This window comes from Rattus norvegicus, chromosome 7 (genome assembly GCF_021556685.1).
Source record: "Rattus norvegicus strain SHRSP/BbbUtx chromosome 7, alternate assembly SHRSP_T2T, whole genome shotgun sequence".
Taxonomy (NCBI): domain Eukaryota; kingdom Metazoa; phylum Chordata; class Mammalia; order Rodentia; family Muridae; genus Rattus; species Rattus norvegicus.
Window position 1 is genome coordinate 142,077,054 of NC_141540.1, and position 12,983 is coordinate 142,090,036.

General features: G+C 51.1%; 1 long non-coding RNA gene across 1 annotated transcript; it reads left to right on the forward strand.

Annotated features, from left to right (window-relative positions):
• Nucleotides 1-2,462: 2,462 nt before the first annotated feature.
• On the forward strand, nucleotides 2,463-9,097 carry LOC148004991 (uncharacterized). The gene is made up of 3 exons (XR_015626058.1): nucleotides 2,463-2,525; nucleotides 6,707-6,862; nucleotides 7,502-9,097. It is a non-coding gene; the product is annotated as an uncharacterized LOC148004991 (long non-coding RNA).
• Nucleotides 9,098-12,983: the final 3,886 nt, after the last annotated feature.

Consider the following 12,983-nt stretch of genomic DNA (forward strand, 5'->3'; position numbering starts at 1 on the left):
CTTTTTGTGTGGAGACAAGCTGAGTATGTGAGTGCCTCTAATGCACAGATCCACCTCCTCCCTTCCCCAGTCTCCCATGCATGGGGAAGAAGGGACCAAGCTCCTGTGCTCATAACTGCCACAAGCTTTGGGACCCCAGGAACATCCCCCCACCCCCTGTGTCTTGTAGTTTTAGAAGTTAGATAATTCAAGCAGGCAGTTTGGCCCACTGCCTAGGCTCTAATCTTTCCATTATAACACACTCCTCTCTGCCCCCTGCCTCTAGCACAGTAGTTTTCAAGAACTTCCAGAAGCTTCGGCCTTTTAACACAGTTGATCATGTTGTGCTGACCCCCAACCATAAAGTTACTTTTGTTGCTACATTTTAACTTTAATCTTGCTACTGTTACAGATCACAATGTAGACATCTGTGTTTTCTGATGATCTTAGGCAACCCTGGTGAAAGGGTCATTTGACCCCAAAGGGGGTCACGACGCACAGGCTGAGAACCACTGCTCTAGAGGACAGGCTGCCTGGTGCTTCAGGCCATGGTATCCTGGAGGTTGGCTTAGAGGTGCCTTCTCCCCCTGGGCCCATCTGTGTGCCTTGGGGAATAAGTTGGTCCCATTCTGAGCTTATTGGGGTCACTCTTCTTTCTCTTTCACCAGCCTGTTGGGCCAGGAGATTTTTACCCTCATGGCTCTGCTCTTCAGGGGTGCTACCTGCTGCCCACCCTCTTGTCTTGACACCTGGCATTCCATCTGTGTCTCCTGCTAGCCTGACACTCAGTGTATCATGACAGCACCTGACACTAGTGGATACAAAAGCTGAGTAGTCCCCACTGCTGGGAGCTCACATCCTCATCGCGGTCACTTGGTGGGAAGCTTGATGTGGGAGTCGAGTCCTGGTGGTCTGGACCTGGTTCTGCTCATTTCCCAGTACCCAGCCTCTTAATCCTGCAACCCTTCACACACACACACACACACACACACACACACACACACACACACATGACCAGTCAACTCTTTTTTTTTTTTTTTTTTCGGAGCTGGGGACCGAACCCAGGGCCTTGCGCTTCCCAGGTAAGCGCTCTACCACTGAGCTAAATCCCCAGCCCCCAGTCAACTCTTTCTGTTGATACATATTCCAAAACAGACACTGCCGCTGCAACTCACTGGGACATCTGTGTCACCGTTTTATAAATGGGGCACCTGGCTATGTGTGAGCCTGGGCCATCCTTCTCTGCTGGCTACAGGCTCCTATAGGCCTTGAAGAATTAGAGGAGAACTCAAGTTGTGTCCTTATGTTACTCCTCCATTAATGGGGCATCTTGGGCCCTGGACAAAGTACACTTAGAAGGTTCTAGAAGCCAAGAGTGCCAAGGCATGAGTAGTCATTTTGTATTATCCCAAGAGAATGTGCAGCTCAGATCCATTTGCTTTTGTAAAATGTATATTATGTCATTACACTTCTCAAGAGCCCACTGACTGAGGAAAGCGAAGTCCATCCAGTGTGCCTGATCAGCTCTGATAACATGTATATGGTATGGCTTCTCTTAGGACTTGGACTCAGAGGAGGACTGAGAGAGCAGGGTCACAGTCTGTGAACAACGATCCATGTGTGCAGTTAGTGAGCACTTACTGTATACAAACAGTGGCAGGTGACCACATTGTATGAACTGAGTCCGTGTCTGGCGTGGTCCTTAGTAATGGCTGATGTCAGCCACCTCTGGTTAGGGCCAGAAATGGACACATGGTGTGTCACACAGCAGCTCATGGTGCCTGGGATTAGAATCTGTGCTGCTTCCTCAGCGTCTGTAGCCCTAGGAACCTCCCTGAGCAGTGCTCTGTCAGCAAAGGGAGGCTTTGGCTAGGGAATAGCTGACTGACTTAAAAAAATAAAAAAGAGCGACTTGTATGAATGCTTTGCCTGCAGTGGGCAGGTACACCATGTGTGTGGCTAGTGCCCATGGAAGTCAGGAGAGGACCTTGAATCCCTTGGAACTAAAGTTAGTTATGAACCACCCTGTGGGTGGTGGGAGACAGACATGGGTCTTCTGTAAGAGCAACAAATGCTTTTAACCATGGAGGTACCTCTCTAGCCCCTCCCTTTTAAATTAAAATTATTATTATTATTAATTATTAGCATTCACACGTGGAGATCAGGCATAAACCTTAGGAGTTGGTTTTTTTTTCTCCCACCATGGGCTCTAGGACTTGAGGTGCCATCTTGCTGGCATAGACTGCCCAACATTCTGAAACACAGATGTCCAAGGGCGGAGTGGGGGAGTGGAGATGGGCTGGAGGTAAGCAACCCACGAGAACCAAGGCTACAGGACTGGGAGGTTCCGTGTGTGTGTGTGTGTGTGTGTGTGTGTGTGTGTGTGTGTGTGTGTGCGCGCGCAGGGTGGCCTGATCAGTGTGTTTGAAGTGGGTGAGGGTCAGGGATCAGTACTGGTAGCCTCCTGGGCAAAAGGTTTCCCTAAGTTGAGACACAGTGGCTGGTGGGTAGGGACCGGTGAAAGTGGAGACCAAGAGTCTTAGCAGGTAAGAGGTCAAGGAATGTTTCTGTAAGCCCCAGGCTTCATCCTCCTCACCTCCTGCCCAGCAGGAACTGTCTAATGAATGATTGATGAGGGTGGTGGAACGGGGGTAGGGGGGAAGCCCCGTGGGGCTGGGGTACAGGTAGCAACCCCCTCCTTGTATTGAGACTTTCAGGCCTGTAGCAGCCTGCAGCAGCCTGGTAAGGGAGGTTCCATCTCAGCTTTGGGAAGCTCCTTCCTTGTCCCGGGCGCGGTGCCCTGGAATGCTATGCTCAGATGTGGCGGCACCGCCCGCGTCGCGTCCAGTCCCATCTTGTCCAGTCTGGGCCGCCCTGAGCAGCCTCCCTGCCCGGGCACGCGGGCTGCAGGCGGATACCAGGTGTCTGCAGGAATAGAAGCTGCCAGCCCCGCCCCGGGATCCGCCCTCTGCCCTGCCTCCACGGGGGTACCTGGGGCTCTGTCAGGGTCGCGAGCTCACTGCTTGAGTTGGTGGCTTCTCTATGGGAAGGAATCCAGGCGGCATGAGCCACACCTAGCTTAACTACTTCAGAGGTTTCTCACATGCCCGGCCTCAGTTTTCTCCTGTTAGGAGAAGGTCCTAGCTGCGGTTGTGCTAATCAGGAGAAAAAGCTTGTCTGTGTTTAGGTCTCTGCTAAGCGCCTTACAAAGGGTCCTTTCTTAGTGTCTTAATCCTCCTTCCTTCCTTCCGTGGGCTGTGGTTCTTAGGCTGGGGAGGGGGGAGGATTGGGGGGGGGGTACGGAACCAGGACTGTATTGAAACAGAAACCTTGGTCTGAGCTGGCCTGACCTCTCCTATCTGGTGGCTCTAAAAGGAAGCTGGGGGCAGGCTAGATGGCCAAGGAATGCTCACCCAGCCCTTGCTTTCTTTGCTTTGGCCCTGCAGGGCCTAGCCAGAGTGGCTATACGCAGGCACACACCAGGCTTTTGGAGGTAGAGGCTCAAACTAAAGAGCAGTCTCAGCACAACTTGACAGCTGGGGTAAACTGAGGCTGGAGTTCCTCGGGTTAGGGGCCTGAACAAGATCCTGGGTCAGTACTCTTTCCTATCTCTGTCTCACACTGGTAGGCAGGTGTAATGTTTTCAGGGCCATCGTTACCTGGCTGTGACAACTCTCTTCCTGATCCACCAGCCTGATAGGAAGCTCTAGAAGGGGCTCTGTTATTTCAGGCTGGCCCTGGGGAAGGCTCCCTACAGCCACTCCTCGTAGCAGAGGGAGTTTCATGGGTTTAGGGTACATGGTCCCTTTCCCTGTCTCTCTCCCATCTCACCACCAGCTGGGCAGTGTACCTGAGAAAACTCAGAGGGAGAGGTCTACCCTTGTCTGCTAGTGGGGGTTGGTCAGAGGTCCTCCTGCTGGCCAGTGGGCTGTGTAGTGTAGAGCCAGGCCCTTTCTCTGCCTGGCCTTCAGATGAGCAGACAGGATACACTCATGGTTCTGGGATGTCACCTTGTGAGGGAGGTCTGTGCCCCAAAGTTAAGGTGTCCATTTATAGAGGGAGATGGCCCAACAAGGATGGTACTGGCTATCTTGTGGTCTGTTTACTTCAGTGGACAGATGAAGGGGTGCTGGGCACGAAATCTGCTAGGTGCACCATTTCCTGGCACTGCCTGTCAGATCCTAAGGAGAGAGTCTCGGATAAGTTATTTGGGGCCTGTGTGTTGGGAGAGTTGTGGCTGAGATCTAAAGCCTCCAGGGGTGGCCTTGAAGCCTCATAGACCTTATGGCTGGCTTGATGGCTCTGAGGCTTTGAGTTAGTACATGAACCATGGTCCTTTTCCTCTGACATAGGCCATAGGGTGTGGGGAGGACATGGTGGGGTCAGACTCCAGAGCTTTGCCTTGCCAGAGCCATGGTCTTAGCACATGCAGCTTATGCAAACAGGGAGTGGGGGAGCAGGCTATAGAGCCCCCAGGAGAACCCTAGGCTCTCCACGTCTCAGGCCAGAGCCTCAAAGTATCAAAGCAAAGCCTTAGTGGCCTAGAGGTTAAGTGATCCCTAAGCTGTCTAGTTTGCACCCCATGTCTGTAACCAAGAGGAAGTGGAAGCAGCAGGAATGCCGGAATCCAGCCAGGCCATGTCCCAACAGGTCTGGGAGGGTTGGGCTTCATGGGCTCTGAGCACAGTGGTAGCTAAGCAGCCTCAGTAAACAGTACAAACACACAAGTGCCCCCAAGTGTGTGCGTGCTCCTGGTCACATGTGTGCCTGGGCTGAGGCCACAGTGTTTCACATCATAGATAGGCACCATGTCCCTTTCCAATCTGGTCCCACAGAGGCCTGGGATGTGTTCTGTCAGCCACCAAACACTTGCTCCATACCTGGTGAGCCACACACACATTATCCCCTTTAGACCCTATCTCCCTGGATGCAGGTACCCTTAGTACCCATTCTCACAGGAGGGGAAACTGAGGCTCTGAAAGTTGTACAACCCCAAGGGCAAGGGCAAAACCAGGCTTCAAACTGAGCTCCATCTCACCGTGGAATCATCTCAGCACTTTTGGGGTGTGTGCATGTGAGTAGTCCTGGTCAGGACATGTGCACACATTTGCAGAGATGGGTGCTTTGCTGGCAATCTGTGTCTGTAGGATGCCTCCACTAAAACATGTATGCTTACATCATTCATAGAACCCATATGTGTGTGCTTGCATATGCGTGTGTATACACGTGTAAGAACACGTGTGCAATGCATACCTGTGTTCACTAGTGCAAGTGTGTGATATGTATGTACAGTGCCATGTGGTTCTCTCAAAATGCTGACCTCCCGGGGTTGGGGATTTGGCTCAGTGGTAAAGCGCTTGCCTAGCAAGCGCAAGGCCCTGGGTTCGATCCCCAGCTCCGAAAAAAAAAATGCTGACCTCCTGTCAGCCCACGTGTCTTCTCTCCTTGGCTTGGGACACAAGTGGAATATGTTAATGTTTCATGTCGGGCTACCAGACTGGCACCACATGGGTGTGTGGTGGCCTTGTAGATGGCACAGGAGCTTTTGGGAGTCCACAGCTTGGTGGGAATGGGGTTGGGCCAGAAAGGGCAGATGTGTAGAAGAAAGGGAATTCTCAGCCTCCAACCAGGGACAGAAATCCATAAGAGACTCCATTATGGAGCTCCAAACCTGTACCCTTTACCCCTCTCTCTCTCTCAGGATTCAGCCTCAGAACCTCAGACGATTCTCTGTGATGCTGCAGGGGGTCCAGGGTCAGGGCACCTGTGGGCTCTCTCAGCACAGATCTCTGCCAGACAATCCCCCTTGGTACTGGGAGGAGAGAAGGGAGAGGGGGACCCCAAATGGTGCTAATCCTCCTCTGTGGCTCACAGAACAAGGGCAGAAGGGTGTTGTCCTAGTCCCTAGACAGCAGGAATGCACTCTTGCTCACTGTGCTGGTGCAGATGGGGTGATGAGCAGCAGGGGGCGCTCGGAGCTTGCAGATTGTAGATACAGCCTCACAGGCAGGCAGGGGAAAGGAGGGTAGGACTGTGTGTGTGTGTGTGAGAGACAGAGAGACAGAGAGACAGAGAGACAGATATAGAGGGACATAGATGTGTGTGTGTGAGAGAGAGACAGAGACTGAGAGACAGAGATAGAGGGACACAGATGTGTGTGTGTGTGAGAGAGAGACAGAGACAGAGAGAAAGACAGAGACAGAAAGACAGAGACAGAGACAGAAAGACAGAGAGAGACAGAGACAGAAAGACAGAGGCAGAGGGAAACAGATGTGTGTATGCATGTGTGTGTGTGAGAGAGAGAGAGAGAGAGACAGAGAGAGACAGAGAGAGACAGAGAGACAGAGAGCAAGGTAGAGAGAGACAGACAGAGACAGAGAGAGACAGAGGGAAACAGACAGATGTGTGTGCATGTATGTGAATATGTGTGTGTGTGTGTGTGTGTGTGTGTGTGTGTGTGTGTGAGAGAGAGAGAGAGAGAGAGAGAGAGAGAGAGAGAGAGAGAGAGATTGGGGTGTCCATACCCTGGCTCTGTTTGCTTTCCTTTGGACCAAAATTGAGTGGCTATTGTGACGGCCACCAGATTGAGATATCATAGCAGACACCCTGAAAGCTTAAAAAAATGGAAGCAAGCCAGCAGAGGAGGGCGATCTTTTATGTCTAAGTGGAGGCTCTGGCAGGGGACCTGGAGACATTTCTCACATTCTCTCCACCCCTCCCCCTGCAGGTCCAGAGTCAGACACCTCGTCAGAATGCCATCCAGCCTTCGATATTCAGCTGCCCCAGATGGAGGGAGGAGATTGTGCTCTCTCTAGTCCCATGACCTCAAGTCCAAGTAGCACCATGGTTTTCCCTGCTCAATCCTGCCTCCTTCAGTTCTGGGGTGACTTTCTGTGCTTTCTAATCCTAGGAAGTGACAGGCAGTCCCCCTTCACCTCTGTGTCTTAGTGAACTCCCCATCAGCCCTCTGTGGGAAATCCCAAGTGTGGTTCTCCTTTAAAATATTTTTACCAGCACATATTAATCATACCCAACAATGGGTTTCATTACGTTTTCACACGTGCATTGATTTTGATCATAATAATTTTCTTCTCAGGTAGCTCCCTTCCACTTTCAGATCCCCTCCCCCTTTTCTGAGACAGGGTCTTACTGTGTAGCCTTGGTTGGCCTAGAACTTTCTATCTAGACCAGGTTGGCCTCAACACAAAGACTGCCTCTGCCTCCCTAGTGCTGAAATCGAGGGCGTGTGCTGCCACATCCAGGTTTATGACAGGATCTCCAGGGGCCCAAACCTATGCTGACTCTGTGCAGGCAGTCACAGCCGGTGTGAATTCGTGAGTACAGCAGCCACATCGCGCCAAGAAGTCAGCCCTCACCCAATTCCCCATTTTCCCTAGGCCCTTACATTGTTTCTACTCTTCCTTTTCTCCAAGATGTTTCTTGAGTCTTGGAAGGGATGACACAGACGTCCCATTTATGGATGAGTGTCTGATGATCATTTCTTGTCTCTGTTTTCGACCAGGTATCAATCTATACAGCCACTGCTGATCACTAGAGTCGACAGGAGCAGTATTCTATGGACACAGAAGGCTCTTCTTGACCACATCTTGCCTATTTAGCAAGCCAACAGCAATAGTTTCCCCCACTAGGGTCTATGATCTCTTCGGCCACGGGCTTCTGACTGAGTTCGCAGTATCAGATGTCAATTCTCTCTGGTGGCGTGGGCCTCAGATCCGATCTAGCACGGTTCCTTATTTTGTCTGCATACCAACCAAAGCACAAGAAAGGGATCAGAAGGCTGTGCAGGCTATGCTGCTGCGTGCTGGGTGCACAACCCAGAGATGAACAGGGGACAGTGGAGTCTCAGAGGGGGATGGTACCTGGACAGGCGTGTCTATGGGGAGACGATGTTACTCCAGACTTGACCCTTAGGAAACAGATAGGCAGGGGAAGGGTTTCAGGTGAGTCACCACTGTAGCCACTGTGAGGTCTGGGCGTTGTGGCAGCCATTCAGTGGATGGTGTTGGGGAGGAAGCAGCGCAGGGAGGAGAGGGGCGTCGGTCCTAAGAGACTCTCAGAACTGAGGTCTAAAATTGGAGCCACGTATATGTAGTTCTGAGGCTGGCATTTAGCTCTTCCAAGCTCATCCCTAGCTGCTTTCTTTCTGCCTTTCCTGGAGGCTCCAGAGACATGCTGGTTTTGCCTCTGCCAGGAGAGGGCAGTGGTGGCTGCTACTCTGGTTGTCTGGGCGGGTAAACCTTTTTCCACTGGAGAGCAAGGGTGACTGCTTGAGAGAGAAGGGGCCATTTCTCTGACCCTCGCTTTCTCTAACTATATCTCCAAGAATGAACAGGTAGGCTTAATCGCTCCGACGGACAGGCTCCTGAGGCCTGATAGAAAGCCCATCTCACCTCCACTGGGGATTCGGAAAGCCGGTTAAGGCTTGTGGTGGCTGTTAGCAGCATTATTAAGCAACCGTTCTGTGCCAGGCACCGTACTGGATTCTTTTCTCACGCGTCATCTTAAAAAAAAAAAAAGAGAAGAAGATTTATTTTTATTTTATGCATGTGGGCGTCTTGACCGCGTGCGCGTCTGTGCGTCACGGAAGCCAGAAGGAAGAGCGTTTCACGTTTCCCTAGACCTGGAGTTAGAGATAGTTGTGAGCGGCTCCTCGTGGGCGGCTCCAACTTGGGTAGGAATCCAACCTGGTTCCTCTGCTAAGAGCAGCGGCGAGCGCTCTGGATCGCTGCACCATCTCTCCAGCCCTCGAGTCTCAGTTTTTAAAAGCCTTACAACAAACTATGCAAGTGTAATTCAGCTCTCGGAGAACGACCCAACCCCTCCCATCCAGTGCCGGGATACGATCAACTCGGTTACTATGGGCGCAGCCCCCTTGGGAGGGGTGCGCCACCCCCGGAACTCAGATAACCGAAAGCTCAAGGTGCCAACTGGTATGCTGAACTCGCCATACCTGAAACGCTGGGTATTTCAGCCTAAGAAGATTAGGTATTGACGAGTGATATTTGGGAAGGGGTTTTGTGAAGGACCCTTTCCTGCCATAGCCTGTAACTAGGCACTGCGATGGTGGCAATGGTTCAAAATAAACAGCTTACCCATCAGTCCCATCTTCCCCTTGCTCCCTGCACCCATAGGTCTCCGAGGGACTCATAAGGCCCCAGGATTTCCCTGTCAATCTGCTGTGTCAGCATGGTTCCTAGCATAGCTGAAGGCCCCACCACATCAACCCAGATGGATGGTAGGGGCGTCTTTAGCTCCCCCCTCATACAGAGACTTCACCTTCAGTGTCATTAAAACTCTCAGGAATGTCACAAGCCTGAGACCCCACAAAGCAATCACAATAGAGAGAACTTGGCACAATGGGGTCAGGCAGGGTAGGGACATGCGTGGATCCTGGCGTCTGCTCCAGGCAGACAAGACCCTCTTCCTCTCTCTCCTCACCAAACACGCTCCACGATGGCACTCTCTGCGGTTCTCAACAGCTACGGCCCCTGGCTCTCACCACCCACTTGTTCCGTCTTCCAGAATTTGGCACGCGCCAACAACATCCTAGACTCCCAGGGGACGCCAGGCTGCAGTCTGTGCTTTTGGGCTGTATCCTGGTGAGCACTTCAGGGACCCCCACACATTACAGAAGCTCATAGTTTTCCTCGTTCACCTTCAGGAGCCCTGCTGGTCGCTGGGCAGTCTTGGCCCAGCAAGGTCACTCTCTGTGTCTTCTGTGTCACTTCTAGTGCTCCTTTGACTTGGCCTCCCTTCTTCCGGGAACCCCCTGTGACAGACTTTGCACTGCATTGCAGCCTCCACTGTGATGCGGGTGTCAGTCGAGTCATCTCTGGTTTGCCTCTTTCTGCTTCTGCTTGTGTATGGGTCCCCTCCAGCAGGAGCAGAGATCCCCAATCTTAAGGACATGCCTCTTTTATGTGTGTCCCTCAGATTTGAACTTGCCAGAACTGGCGTGAGGGAAGGCAGTCTCACTAAACCTCAGCCTGCTGGGCCTGCCTGGATGCTGGATGAGGACTCAGGCAGACACCTCCTCTGGAGCCTCAGGGGGCACTGGCCTCTGCGCGCTAACCACCAGGCTGACCCGAGGACTCAGCTTGTGGTACCTGTCCAGCTCCACCCACCTTTTGTGACTTAGTCCACCCTTCCGCCCGCACCGACTATAGCCTTTTACATGTAGTGTGTAAGGCTCTGTTTGAGCTCCGGGGCTTAAGAGTAGGCATGACCTTTGTGCAACTGTGGGGCTTGGGGATGGTGACTAGGGGTGGGGTGGTCGAGCTGATATTTATTGGAGATCCATTATTATCTGATTCCTTCAGGGGAGAACAAAATTAGTACCTGCTCCCAGACACCCACGGCTCAAAGGATGACTTACCCAAGCTCATTTTGATGAGTAAAATGAGTTTATTAAGATCTACTTGTGGATTGGTGGATGACTAGGGACAGCTGCATTTTCCTGAAGTCTCCACCCCATACCAATCTCCTAGAATATGCCACTGTAAGGCCATAGCAGAGGGGTGCAAACCTAGCTCCGGGAGCTCCCTGGCATTAAGTCTAGAGGTGACTACAGGCTCAGCCTGGTGTGAGGCACAGCTGATCCAGTCTGTGGAGAAGCTAGATGTCCACCCTTGCCCTTTTTAAGGTTTCTGCTGGTTTTGACCTGTTGTCCAACTGTGGGAAGGATGGCTTGGGTCATCTGTGCTGCGGTCCGGCATGTAATCCCGTGACACAGTGGCTCACGGCAAGAGTTACTTTCCCTAGGGTCTGAAGACCCTGGAGACAGAGTGGGTCAAAATTTCTGCCCTCAGGATGCTTAGAGTTAGCCAGGACAAAGACAGCAAGGTAGCCACCTCCAGCCTGCTCGGCTGAGGTTCTAGGAGTGACGATTCTAGAGGTCAAACTGGGGGAATTTAGCATGCTGCTGTGCACACCTGGAACAGGGCCACACACGAGCTAAGTTTGTGTTTAAAATAATGCTTGTAGGGTTGGAGAGATGATGACTCAGTGGTTAAGGGCACTGACTGCTCTTCCAGAGGTCCTGAGTTCAAATCCCAGCAACCACATGATGGCTCACAACCGTGTGTAATGGGATCTGATGCCCTCTTCTGGTGTGTCTGAAGAGAGCAACAGTGTGCTCACATATATAAAATAAGTAAATCTTAAAAAAAAAAAAGCTTGTAAATGAATTACTTGGGTGTGCGTCATAGATTTCTGAAGAATTCACGAGTCAAATAAACATCGTTTTAACTCCACAGTAAAGAAAGTGCTACAAATGAGAAGTTTGGGGAGCAGCCAGGATGGTATGGATCAGGAAGTGAATGATCTTCAAAGAAAGTTATATTGGAAAAGGTGGCTGAAAATTAGTGTTTAGTCCACGCAGTTGGAAGCTGGTAAAAGATAATTCAGAGAAAGTAGGGGAATAGATACATCACAGAACCTTGGAGCATGAAATTCCGACTCATGGTTGGGAATCTGAACAGGAATTCAGAGGTGGGTAAAAAAAACGAAGAACCACCTCAGCTCTCTTCTCTTCTCTGGAGAGGACGTGGGGCTTCTCTGTTTATCTGCCTTGTGTCCCAAGAGCAGCTCCTGTCTATCAAAGTCCTGAGGGGAAGGGATAGAGTTGAACCCTATGGCCTGGCTGTGTTGTGCCCCCTGTGTGCCACCACGTGGTCTCCTTGCCTGGCTTTGGACCTCAGGCTTAGTCGCTCACCTATAACTCCTCATATCCACCCTACCAACAGTAGTGATGTCACTAGTGACCTTTCCCACTGCCTGGACTGTCACAGGATGAGTGTGGCAGCAGAAGATGAGGTAGCATTCCTGATAGAAGTGAACACAGCCCTGTCATCAGAGCCCCAGGCAGTGAGGAGAGCTGTGTGGTCCCTGACACTGACAGGGAAATTGAGGTATAGTTTGTCCAAGGTCTTGTGGGATAGGAAGTAGGTGGGCTACAGTGTGCTAGTTCTTGACCTTTCCCTGACCCACCAAAGGAGCCACTTCTGGTCTTGGCAGAGAAGTCTAGGTTAGTTATTTTGATTCTTACCTGAGAATCTTGACTGTGGGCTCCTGGTAGAAAAGAGAGGGAACTGTAGCCTTGGTCTTCTAGGATAGGGCTTAGAAAGGGTCATTTAGAATTGTCTGTCTGTCTATCTATCTAATCTATCTGTCTCTCATCTATTTATCATGTATCTATATCTATCTATCTATCTATCTATCTATCTATCTATCTATCTATCTATCCATCTATCTGGTATGTGTACCTATTTATTTATTTATTTATTTGGTATGTGCACACACTGCAGGAATTAGTTCTCTCCTTCTTCCGTGACCATGTAGGTCCTGGAGATCAAATTCAGGTCATGAGGCTTGGCCACTAGTCTGTTTGCCAACTGAGCTGTGTCACTGGCTCTTGGGGTTGTTGGCCCTTGATCCTTATTATTTGATCTGGAATTTGACTTGGCAAGATTAGGCCTGCTCCATCCAAATGTACTCTGGGTTGTGCCACCCTGCAGCCTGGCAGAAGTATGGGAGAAGGAACCCTATCACCCGCTGGGGAACCCCCATTTGTGTGTGCTGAGGTGGCAGTCCCTAGACATGGCGCTGTGAATGTGGATCCTCATTATAATAGTCTCCTGGTAGCAAGGAAGGATTGGGGACCTCTTGCATTTCAGCCCTATTGGTCTGAAGTTACAGCTCAGTCTGTTTATGGGACACTTCCCTATAAGTAAAGAGTTCGAAACTCCCCGAGGTCAACTAGGGACGTATGTGACCAAATCACCCCAACGGGGAAGATGAGATTAGATACTCAAGCAAGACATGGTGGTGTATACCCAAGGCAGAAGAGTCAAGGGTTCAAAGGCATCCTTGGCTGTATGAGTTTGAGGCCAGCCTGGGTTACCTAAGATCCTGTGCACACACAAAACAAAACAATGCAAGCCGGCAACCGACAAACAAAAATGAGAGTGCAGCAGCATCTTTAT